Raw genomic sequence first — 11,324 nt, 5'->3', positions numbered from 1 at the left:
CATGATCAATCTTGCTTGTGGAGTGATTCGAATCTCAAACAAGTGTTCTTGCGTTGAGATATTTGATCAACAAGAATCATTCAAGCTAGACATGATCGATCTTGCTTGTGGAGTGATTCGAATCTCAAACAATGTTCTTGCCTTGAGATATTCGATCAACAAGGTAATTCGAATCTTATTCCCCTTGTATTGATTCCTTATCTTATCACCATTTCACACTTTTTATCGATAAAGAAGTTAAAATTCTTGCATCCTAGGTTGGACCTATGACTACTTTATTTTTATAAAGCTAACAATTTTGGGAGTGGTGATTTGAATTTTAATCTTTAATTGAAAATAAATGAGTTAAATTTGTTCCTCATAATTTAATGGTGCATAATTTATGGGAGGGGAAGAGATGCTCTGGGTGAACGGTAAAGCAACCTCATCTTTGGAACTAATCTCACCGATGTGGTTATCACCAGTGATTATTTTTCTCTTACCTTTTAACATTCTAATTTTTTTTAAATGGTTTCCAAAATTGTATTCTTATAGGGTTATGTGTTATCCGAATTTAATAAAGAAAATTAAGGTAAATGAAAACATAAGAAAATTATTTATAGAAAATAAAGTTGGATTGATGACATGGTTTAGGTAACAACGGTACAATCGATCGTCAGGGATCTTCTTGGTGGGAAAAGTTTAAGAAAGGGGAGCTCAAGGTAACACGACCATATGTGATCGAGATCATGTACTTTGATCAAATCCAGATCTCAAATCTCACTTTGATCAACTCACCTTCTTGGTTCGTCCATCCCATCTATAGCAAGTTTGACTATTTCACTTCAATTCCAATATACTTGTATTTTATGATTATACTTAAAAAAAAAAAAAAAAATAGTTAAAACTTGTAATAGTATATCATTCAAATTACTCCCCACTCAAAAGAATTTTGAATTATATACATCCATTATTATGATTTAATTTAGTTTCGTTTGGTTGGGTCAAATGTGATTATCCAAGGGCTTACCATCTTGGCTCCCGTTACCGTACCCAACATCGACGGAATCAATCCAGGTTCCCTTCTTCTATACCTTTAAAACTTTAGGGTTCTTTTCTTCGTCAATCTCTCTCCCTAATTCTCTATTCAATTCATCCAATTCTTGTTCCAACCCTCGAATCGAATACTGCTACATTGTCTCTGGTGACGATTGCATCACCATCAAGAGTGGATGGGACCAATATGGTATCAAGTTCGGAATGCGGACTGAGACCTTGTCATTTGTCGCCTCACTTGCATCTCACCAGATTCTGCAGGTCTCGCCCTTGGCAGCGATATGTCGGCGGAATTCGAAACGTCAGGATCGAAAACATCACTGCAATCAACACACAGTCTACTATCAAAAACTACTTTGTATTTTAACTATGTTCGAGACGTCTAACTGAAACATCTGACCTTCCATAGCAAAATCATTTTCATGCATATACTAGCATTTAGTAGCTTACTAAACTATAGCTTCCCATTTACAGTACCAACTTTGCTAAACCTAAAAATCATCCATACTTCAATTTACATTCACATTCCATGCAAGGTAAATCATAACATATTCTACATTATAATAAACATAGAATTAAGGCAACAATAATTCAGTTAACTATAATACAGTAAATGGTGTCAAAATTCAATTATGAGTCATATTTTATAATGACTATGCAGTAACAACATACCCAATCAATGATGTTTCTTTTTTTTATCTTACGCATGACATACCTGACGATAATGGGACATCAGCGGTGGGACCATAGAACATTCACAAACTAGACATGTCTTGGTCATTCTTAGGTTCCAAAGAGGTCTACTAGGTTCCTAAAGAGGAAATGTGACTTAACACAAACTTTCAACTTACGAATCTCTATTCTAACTCCTCAAATCTTTCATAGTCTGGAAGCACTAGGGTTTAGACACTTGATCATCGCTCATGATCCTAGGGTTTTCAGTCAACTAGATGCGTCTTGATCTAGGTCATCATCTAACTAGCTTGACTCTAGCGCCCTAGTCTTAACTATGTGCAGATAAACACACTTTACAAGGAGAACACACAATCGATCACATGAAGCTAAGCATAATATATCATGAATTCATTCAAGCTCAACGAGGAGATAACGTCCATTTGTGGCTTGAAGCACAAACTACAGTATCCCAATCTATTTTCTAGCATAGTGAGAAGTATTTAAATCATCACGCAGCGTAAATCCTCATCCTAGGGGCATTTTAGTAATTTTTCTTGATATAAATAGCATTCTCATCCAAATTACCCTTCTAGTATCCTAAACATTCATATTCTATGTAACGACCAAAAATTTTCTACTTAATTTAAGGTCGCTACTGTATACGTACCATAAACATTGAATCAGGAAGACTTCATTTAAATTTCATAAAACATAACCTTTATCTTAAAACACAATCATGGACTTACGTGTTTCGAAAACATCCTTAAAATGACACAACAAAAGACTAAATAAAATGAATAAGAGTTTAAGTTAAAAACATCCTATTCTAGCTATGTCTAAGAAAATAAATACCACTATCCTATGCATGTGTCATGGTCTCGAATTGCGATGCCGTCGTCAGCCGTACAGGAAGGCGTTGCCTTAACCTGAAAAATGTAGTAGCACATGGCTTGAGTATTTAAAAAAATACTCAGTAAGTGACCCCACTATTGGGGTTAAATGCAACAATCACATGCAATGAGACGATGGGACCTATCTTTCATTCCGTTTTTCTTACGGTGCTGTCCTAACGGGTAATTTTGGACGTGTACCATATACTCTACACACAGCCCATACGTGCGAGTATGGGCTCACCAGCTAGTTAGCACACCGCTGGACCACTTTTCTTATCCGGTGGGCATACTCTGGGAGCCCCTTAGGCCGGACACCCGCTAGAACTAGTAACCGTCATGGCAGCGCTATGCAAAGCATAACGACTGTTGTCCTGCCATTAGATGTACACGTCTATACCCTCGTGATGGGATAGGGGTATCCTCCCAAATGCATGAGCACACATAATGCATAAGGTCCCAAAACTTTTCCATTTTCATTATCCTTTAATACAACACCGCTAGCATTATGTACATATCACATCATTTTTCATATCGTTTCAGATATCGTTCATCATTCATATCATATCGTTTCTCATTCTTCAGTTCTCAAACCATCTCAAATCATACATAATTCTAACGGGGTTATATTTCATACCATTTATCGTGATTTCATGTCATTCATATCATGCTGTATACACACAATTTAAGAGACCTAACATAACGTTCTATGCTTTTAACATAACATTTCATCATATACACATCATACCATGACATATTGCATCACAATGTATCATATTATAACCAAGTCATAACGTAAACACTTCGTAGTCTTATCGTTCTCTAACTTATCATAGACTTAACGTTCTTATACCTATCATAGACATATTATTACGTGAACGTACCTTAGTCATATCATCACAAGAACGTATCCTAACGCTATCGTTCTATCAATCATAACGCTATCGTTCTATCAATCTATCACAAACCTACCCCTTTCTACCCGTAACCTAACCGTATTCTTCCATCAATATCTCTTATCCATATCACTATGGTATTTAACCTAACCTCAACGTTTCATGAACGTATTTTACTCCTATCGCTACATTTCGTTTTGTGCATCCTTCTCGTATCCTATCTCAAACATATCCTTGAACACATCGTACTGTAATTATTATCATACAATTCACATATTATAACATATACATAACATATAAGAAGCATATCGATCCACAGACAATTCACACATATCAATATATATGACACGTGTAGAACCACGGGGCACGTGTCAACATCAAATATAACCATGCCGATAGTAAGGTCACTTACCTGGCTAGCTTAAGTCATTGTCACGAATATATCCTTAATGAAAGTTCGATTTCGTCCTTTGAAATTCGAGTCAACCTATATGAGCCTATGATATTAGTTTCAGGTTTGAACTCTACAACATTATTTCTCTAATTTACATTGGTCCATTGTTAAAAGTCTTGAAATGTTATATATTTATGATTATATTTTTATTAAAAATCTTATATTTCATGGTTACTATTGTATAAGAAAGTAGATATAGATATTTCAAGTTATTCTCGCCTTTACTCCTCCCTGTATTTACCTTCTGTATTTACCTTTTTCTCTATATTTAGTTTGTGGTTTTTAATTCCCTAATTTCTTTTTTTGTGGTTTTTAATTCCCCAATCTTCTTCTATTTTTTTTTATCTGTTTCATTTTAATTCTGTTATCATGTATTCCAAATTTCTAGTGGATCCTGTTTCCAAATCTTTCCTTTTATCTCAATGTTTCCTATCCAGAAGTTTTGTTGGTATTTCTATTTTTAATCTATTCATTTGGAAATTTAATCTAATAACTAATGTGACCTGATTTACTAGAATCGTGTAAATTATTGACATTTAGTTTTTAACTCAAACCTTGACCATGGTAATAATTGAAGGAAAATCTAACTATAATTGGTTGTGATTTCGAAAAAAGATGGATAAAAGAAAATGAAGATTTAATATATACCTTATTGAATCAGATATATCTTCACATAAATTTACTGTGAATCTCATGTGTAAAAGCCATTATTTTTTTTGTTTTTTTTTTCTTTTTTCTTTTCAGTAATACTTTCTAACCTAAGAATGGGTTGAGTAGAGATAATTGTGGGAAGGGAGAGAGGTTAATGGAGTAGGGGAAAAGTTGTTTTTTTTGTTTATTTATTTATTTTTTATTATTATTATTTTTTAACTATTTTTTGTAATTATTTTTATATTTTTATTTCATTATTTATTATTATTAGGCTATTACCTTCTAACTATCTAAGGCTTGATATCTCGTATTCTAGCATATCCTCTAATCCCTACAAATATTTCTCCTAACAAGATTATTTATGTTTCAATTTCATTAATGATTTCGAGATGGAAAATGCATGCAAAATTGGTCTAAAATAAAAAGCTCACCATTTCTTGAGGATCGTTGGAACTCCACCTTCCAGTTCTATTCAACTCCGGACCACTCCACGAAAGTTTTGCAAAATTCTTTCCAGAAGAACATACTCAAATTTCAGGATCTAATTCTACATCAATCTTTTGGATCTAGAGAAAAACCTCAACTAAAAACTCCAAAACTTTACCTCTCAATCTTTCTTTTCTTTCTTTTTTTTTTTTTTACGGATTTGTACCGTACAATTTTCCAAACCTAACTTCTACAACATTCTTAGTAGGTTTCATGGAGCATCCACGAGAGTTTCTACGTGATACCTGGGAGGCTAAAATGACCAAAATGTCCCTCGAACGTTGACTTTGTTTATTTATTTTGAGTTTTTACTATTATCTTTTATATTTTTCTAAGCGTTTTTCTTTTTAAATAATTTTGTAATTCCACAGGTAAGACTTTCAATAAAATCCTGTAATTTTAAACTTTAAAGGAAAAATCGGGTATCTAATTATTGTGAGACTCTCAGGTGTTACACACTCACTTAAATTTTTAAAAAACAATTAAACTAAAATAGTTCTATCAATTTTTAATTAAATAGTTAATTTTTTATCATAATTTTTTATTAAAATGGCATGGAAAGAAAATAATCAATATATCAACTTATTTAATTATCTCCAAATGAGATTCTAGAATATGGAAACTTTTTAATTCATAATTTTGATATTGTCATATTAACATTATTCCTTTGTTTTTAAACTCTTTATTCGAATCACTCCAAAAGAGAGCTCGACCAAAACTGCTTGGAAAACTCTAGCATCCGAATCTCAATACAAGAAATGCAAAGAGACAACCTTATGCCTTAAAAACAGAACATGCAACTTTCATTTTAATATAAAAAATCTTCCTACCAAAGCAAAAATATGCAATTATTTATAGCCTTGAAAAGGTTGTAACTCTCGTGCTCATAAATACGATAACAACTATAAATACGATAATGACCAGTAAGTAACTGTAACTTAAAACCTTAAAAATAATAATCTAAAATTGAAAAGTACAATGAAACCTCCTAAATCCAAACATTTATGGTACTTGTCGTCCACAATGAAGTTTTTGTAGCATGATTATCACACCTTGTTTCGTATCACTAAATGTGTAATTTTTTTTAGTACAACAATTATATGGTGTAGGATTTGAACCTTCTATCTCAAAAAAGAGTGTACAACAGTTAATTTCTTTTTGCAGGTCGAGACCTACACGCTACCAATCAGCATCACCATTCAAGAAATTAACAAGCTTTAGAGATGTGCCAGAGTGCTAATATTTTGGTGTTGTAGTGTAATTTCGATAAATAGTGTGTTGAGAAAGGCATCAATGATTTTCAAGCAATGAACGGGGCCTAAATATTTCTTTTGAATTCGTGAGCTTGCAAAATGTGAGCAAGTCTCTTGGGAAAATTAGGTGCCATACTAAAAAGTTGCCCAATATTATATGAATGAGTACATGGCTGACTAGAACTCTTTGAGAGTTTTGATGCAAATTGGAGCTATGAAATCATGCTAGATGAGGTTCTAAGCAAACTTAAGCAAGTAGTCAGGTTGAGTTCTCTTTAAGCGTTACAGGTGGGTATCTTATGGGTTTCTTAGAATTTAAAATATAAATGTAACGCCCCACAATATTGTCCTCTTTGGGCTTTTCATTTCGGGCTTCCCTCAAGGCTTTAAAACTCGTATGCTAGTATCACATGGTTCACATGGTTTGCTTAGAATTTAAAATATAAATGTAAAGCAGATAGATATTGTCCTCTTGGGGCTTTTCCTTTCGGGCTTCCCCTCAAGGCTTTGTAACGCCCCAGATTCACCACTAGTAGATATTTTTCTCTTTGGGCTTTCCCTTTCGAGCTTTCTCTCAAGGCTTTAAAATGCGTTTGTTAGGGGGAGGTTTCCACACCCTTATAAATGGTGTTTTGTTCTCCTCCCCAACCAATGTGGGACATCACAATAAATGTTATGATAGAACGGAGTATGTTTGAAGACATAGATCATGGGACTAACTTGAGATGATTCTTTGACCATGTTAAGTGTAAATATACCCCAAACATGTTTGATATGCCATATAGGAGCCATTTCATTCTTTGACCATGTTAAGTTTAAATATACCCCAAACATGTTTGATATGCCATATAGGAGCCATTTCACTACTTCAAAGCATGCAATCACATTGTTTACTTCATGCTTCATGCTATAGTGAGAATAGGGCTTATATGTAAGGTTATAACTTATGTATCCTTGTTTCATTTACGTCTAGCATTGTTTTACGGTTGAGATTTATGTCCTGAAGTCGTAGTTAGTTATTTAATTTTTAATAATAATTTTGATTATTTTATTTATAATTTGATATTACTCATTGTATGAAAAATTCAAAAACGTGTAGTCTTAAACAATATATGATTGACTTACCGACGGATCTTAATAAATTAAAGAATATTTGTATATATGTATATGGATGTATAGTTGTAGATATATATAATGCATACTTATACATTTTTATAATTTTTATCCTCTTTTTGTTTTTAAATATGAAAATTTTTACCATATGTTCCCTCCATATTTTTAAATTAAAAAAAATATTTGCTATAGGTAATTTCTATATTAAACAATAGACTTATCGTATGAAATATTAAGTGATTTTTATAAGTATTTTGTTATAATATGATTTCATCTTTTATTTTTCATCTTTTAAACCGATACACTTTCTTATTTTTTTTATTTTTTTGGAAAAATAAAACAAATTCACCCTAATTGAACCATAAAATATTCAAGTTAAATTGATTATAAAAATAAAAAATGTTATTATAAAAACGTTTAATAATTTATTTTTAAATATAAAATTGATTGATTTGGTTTGATCCCGTTCCTAGAGTGAAACTATTTTAACATCCTAATACTTCTTAAACAATTTTAATAAAAACAAACAAATAACCAAAACAAAATGCCAAATTTAAAACCCTTTCACTTTTATATTTCTTTAGACATTGTATTGTCTTTTATTTACAAAGTTGTATTGTCCTTAATTTGACATTTATTCACGTAAATTCAACAATTTCCTTTCCAACTAAATTTTGACCCTCTAAATAATAATAATAATAATAATAATTTCCTTTTCTATTTTTAATTCTTAAATTATCCTATAAAATCTTTTCTCTCTTGATCTAAAAACCATAAACTCTAAAAGAAAATCCATCCGGATCTTCCTCGAAAATCTAAGAAAATCAATGTAATTTTTAAGGTAAAGGCAAGACGCCAATATACGGTTTACCAAAAGTTAGGTCCCCTTCACATGTTGTATGTGTTTGCATTTCTAACCGCAACAGTGGGGTGACTTAATGAGTATTTCATAAAATACTCGAGCCATGTGCTACCTACATTTTTAAGGTAAAGGCAAGACGCCAATATACGGTTAACCGCTCATCGGAAGACACCATAGAAGTTGGACAGGGAATATTTTTAGGAGTTTATGTCTATTTCGCTATTTTAAGTTATTGAATATTGTTTTATTTAGATTTATTTTGAATTCAGTTACCCAAGGTTTTATTTTGGGAGATAGGTTTGTTTTTGGATTTGTGAATCTATATGAAAGACTTTGTTGTGTTTTTCGAAGGTTATTTATGATAAGCTTCCGCGTAATGAATTATGTATGCATGGGTGACATCAGCCTTGAAAATAGGTCCAAGAGTAACATGTGGTCGATTGAAATGTTGTAACTCTCATCCCCACCAATACTAGGCCAATATCTAATTGCAACTTAAGACCTTAAAAATAATAATCTAAAATTAAAAAATTAAACTTCCTAAATCTAAACATATATATCCCCTCAAGTTTTTATGGTATGATTAAAATACTTTATTTTATATCATTAAATGTTTAATTTTTATTTTATTAGTACAACAACAATAGGATCCGAACCTCTTATTCCAAATAAGAGAACGTATATAAATTACTATGACATTATAGTCATGTTAGTGGCATCTTTAAACTAAAACACCTAAATTAGAAATAATTACTGTGAAACTACGAGATCTTCCGTTCTTGCAACCTCCAGTTTGTCAACCTCCACCAATCTAACTACAAAGCCGCATGTTTCATGCTCACTAAACATGTTTAATATATCACCCACGAGCCATTTCACTACCTCAAAGTATGTAAAAACGTGTTTGACTTCCTACTTTAATTTTGTATGATTCATGATTATAAAAAAAGTCTGTCTAAGCATGATTAGAACGACTATATTGAGAATAGACATTATATGTAAAGTTATGAATTTATATATCCTTGTTTCATCAATGTCTAGCCTGGTTTTACTATTGAAATTTGTCATATGTCTAAAATTTCATGAGCAAAAGAATTCAGGTAGTAGGTTTGTGGCTCACGTGCTTCACCTTAAAATACTTAACTTTAACTTCATCTTTCTCACTTTGTTCAAGACTTGCTTCCTTCCATCAACTAGATCAATATTTAATCCATTTCTTGCATTACATTATCCCCTGAGTAATAATAATTTGTTTTTATATCAATACTTTAATTTCATATTTACATATTTCATAGTGGCGCAATTTTCTTTCAACACTACCACTTTTAATATCTGTAGCAGACTATATGATATTGTCGTCTATCAAGCTTCCTTGGTCATTTTCATTTTAAACTATTTACTCGTTAATATACATTGGTACATTACTTTCCATCTCTATTGTCATAATATTGTGTATTTTAACTATGTTCAAGACGTCTAACTGAAACATCTAACTGTAACGACAAAAAAAAAAGAATAATAATAATAATAATAATAATTAAATAATTAAAATAATATTTTCCCTAAACTACTCTCCACTAACCCCTTCCTCTCCCAACTATCTCTCTTCAACCAACTCAGTCAAAATCCCAAATCAGAATACAGTATTCATGGGTGGTTCCTACAATAAAAAAAAAGAAAAAGAAAAAAATACCAACAACCAGATTTACAAAAGAGCTGGAGATTTAATTATTGGAGAGAGATTTTGCTTTCTTATTAGATTAAGTCATATTTCACATCTCTTTTTCATTTATCAGATCTCTTTTTCATTTATCCTATCGATTTCCTTTCCTTTGTCTAATTATTCAAAATCAGATCTCTTTTCCCTGCCCATCTATTTAGATTTTCGTTATCAGTTCTATAACCGAGACTAATATCTGTCAATAGAATAAAAAAATATATATATACAGAATAGAGAGAAAAAAATGGAAGATAAGAAGTAAATACAGAACAGTGAGGAAAAAATGGAAGATAAGAACAGAGAGGAAAAAATGGAAGATAAGAAGTAAATACAGAACGGAAAGAAAAGATTCAGTTTAAAAAAATTAACAAGTAAATAAGGAAAGAAAGATTTGGGAAGAAGAATTTATATGTGAGATCTGTGAATTTGAATGATAACAGAATTAAAAGGAAGAAAAAAAAAAGGGAAAACCAGAGAAAGGGAAGAATTGGAAAGAAGAATTAATTAGAATACAGTAAAAAGACAGAGAGCAGCCTGGAGAGATATATAGGAGGCCAAATACTGTAAACAAAATAAAAAGGGAGGAGAGACATGAAGAAATGCAGAGAAAAGAAAAAAAAAATAAATAAAGAGACAAAATCAAAAGGAAAGAAAGAATTAGTGCAGAGAAAAGAAAAAATAAATAAATAAAGAGGGCAAAACAAAACAAAAGGAGGGAGTACAAAAAATAATAAAGAGAGCAGGACAGAAATAACAGAGAAAATAAATACTAAATCAAAAGACAAAGAAAAACAAAACTTAATCGATGGGATTGACCAATAATATCATTTATAAGACTCGATTAAAAAATTGGTGAAAAATATATTTTGAACAAAAATTGAGAGAAAAAGCAGAGTATAAGAACAATATGAGAAGACAAGAAAGTAGTCACTCGAAATAAAAAATAGAAAATGAAATGTTAATATAAATAGAATATATATATATAATATGTATATATATTTAGATGTATATTATAACGTTCCAAGACTTTATCCATGCAAAGTCTTTAATGCTCGCATGAAGTTTAGCACATGAACCATTGTAAGAGCTAGAGAATTGAACATGAAATTGATGCTATGGATTCATATAGGTTGGGTTGGATACAAAGGGGGAAAATCAAATTTTCATTAAGGATAAATTGGTGACACCCGTATAAGCTAACCAGGTAAGTGGTCTTACTATAGGATAGGCTAAAAATTGTATGAGTTACGATGATGTATGAACTATGTCGTACGATGCAGTATGTGAGT

This window comes from Cucurbita pepo, unplaced genomic scaffold (assembly GCF_057944985.1).
Source record: "Cucurbita pepo subsp. pepo isolate OVF unplaced genomic scaffold, ASM5794498v1 scafford_3, whole genome shotgun sequence".
NCBI lineage: Eukaryota > Viridiplantae > Streptophyta > Magnoliopsida > Cucurbitales > Cucurbitaceae > Cucurbita > Cucurbita pepo.
Note: the sequence above shows the minus strand (reverse complement) of the source record.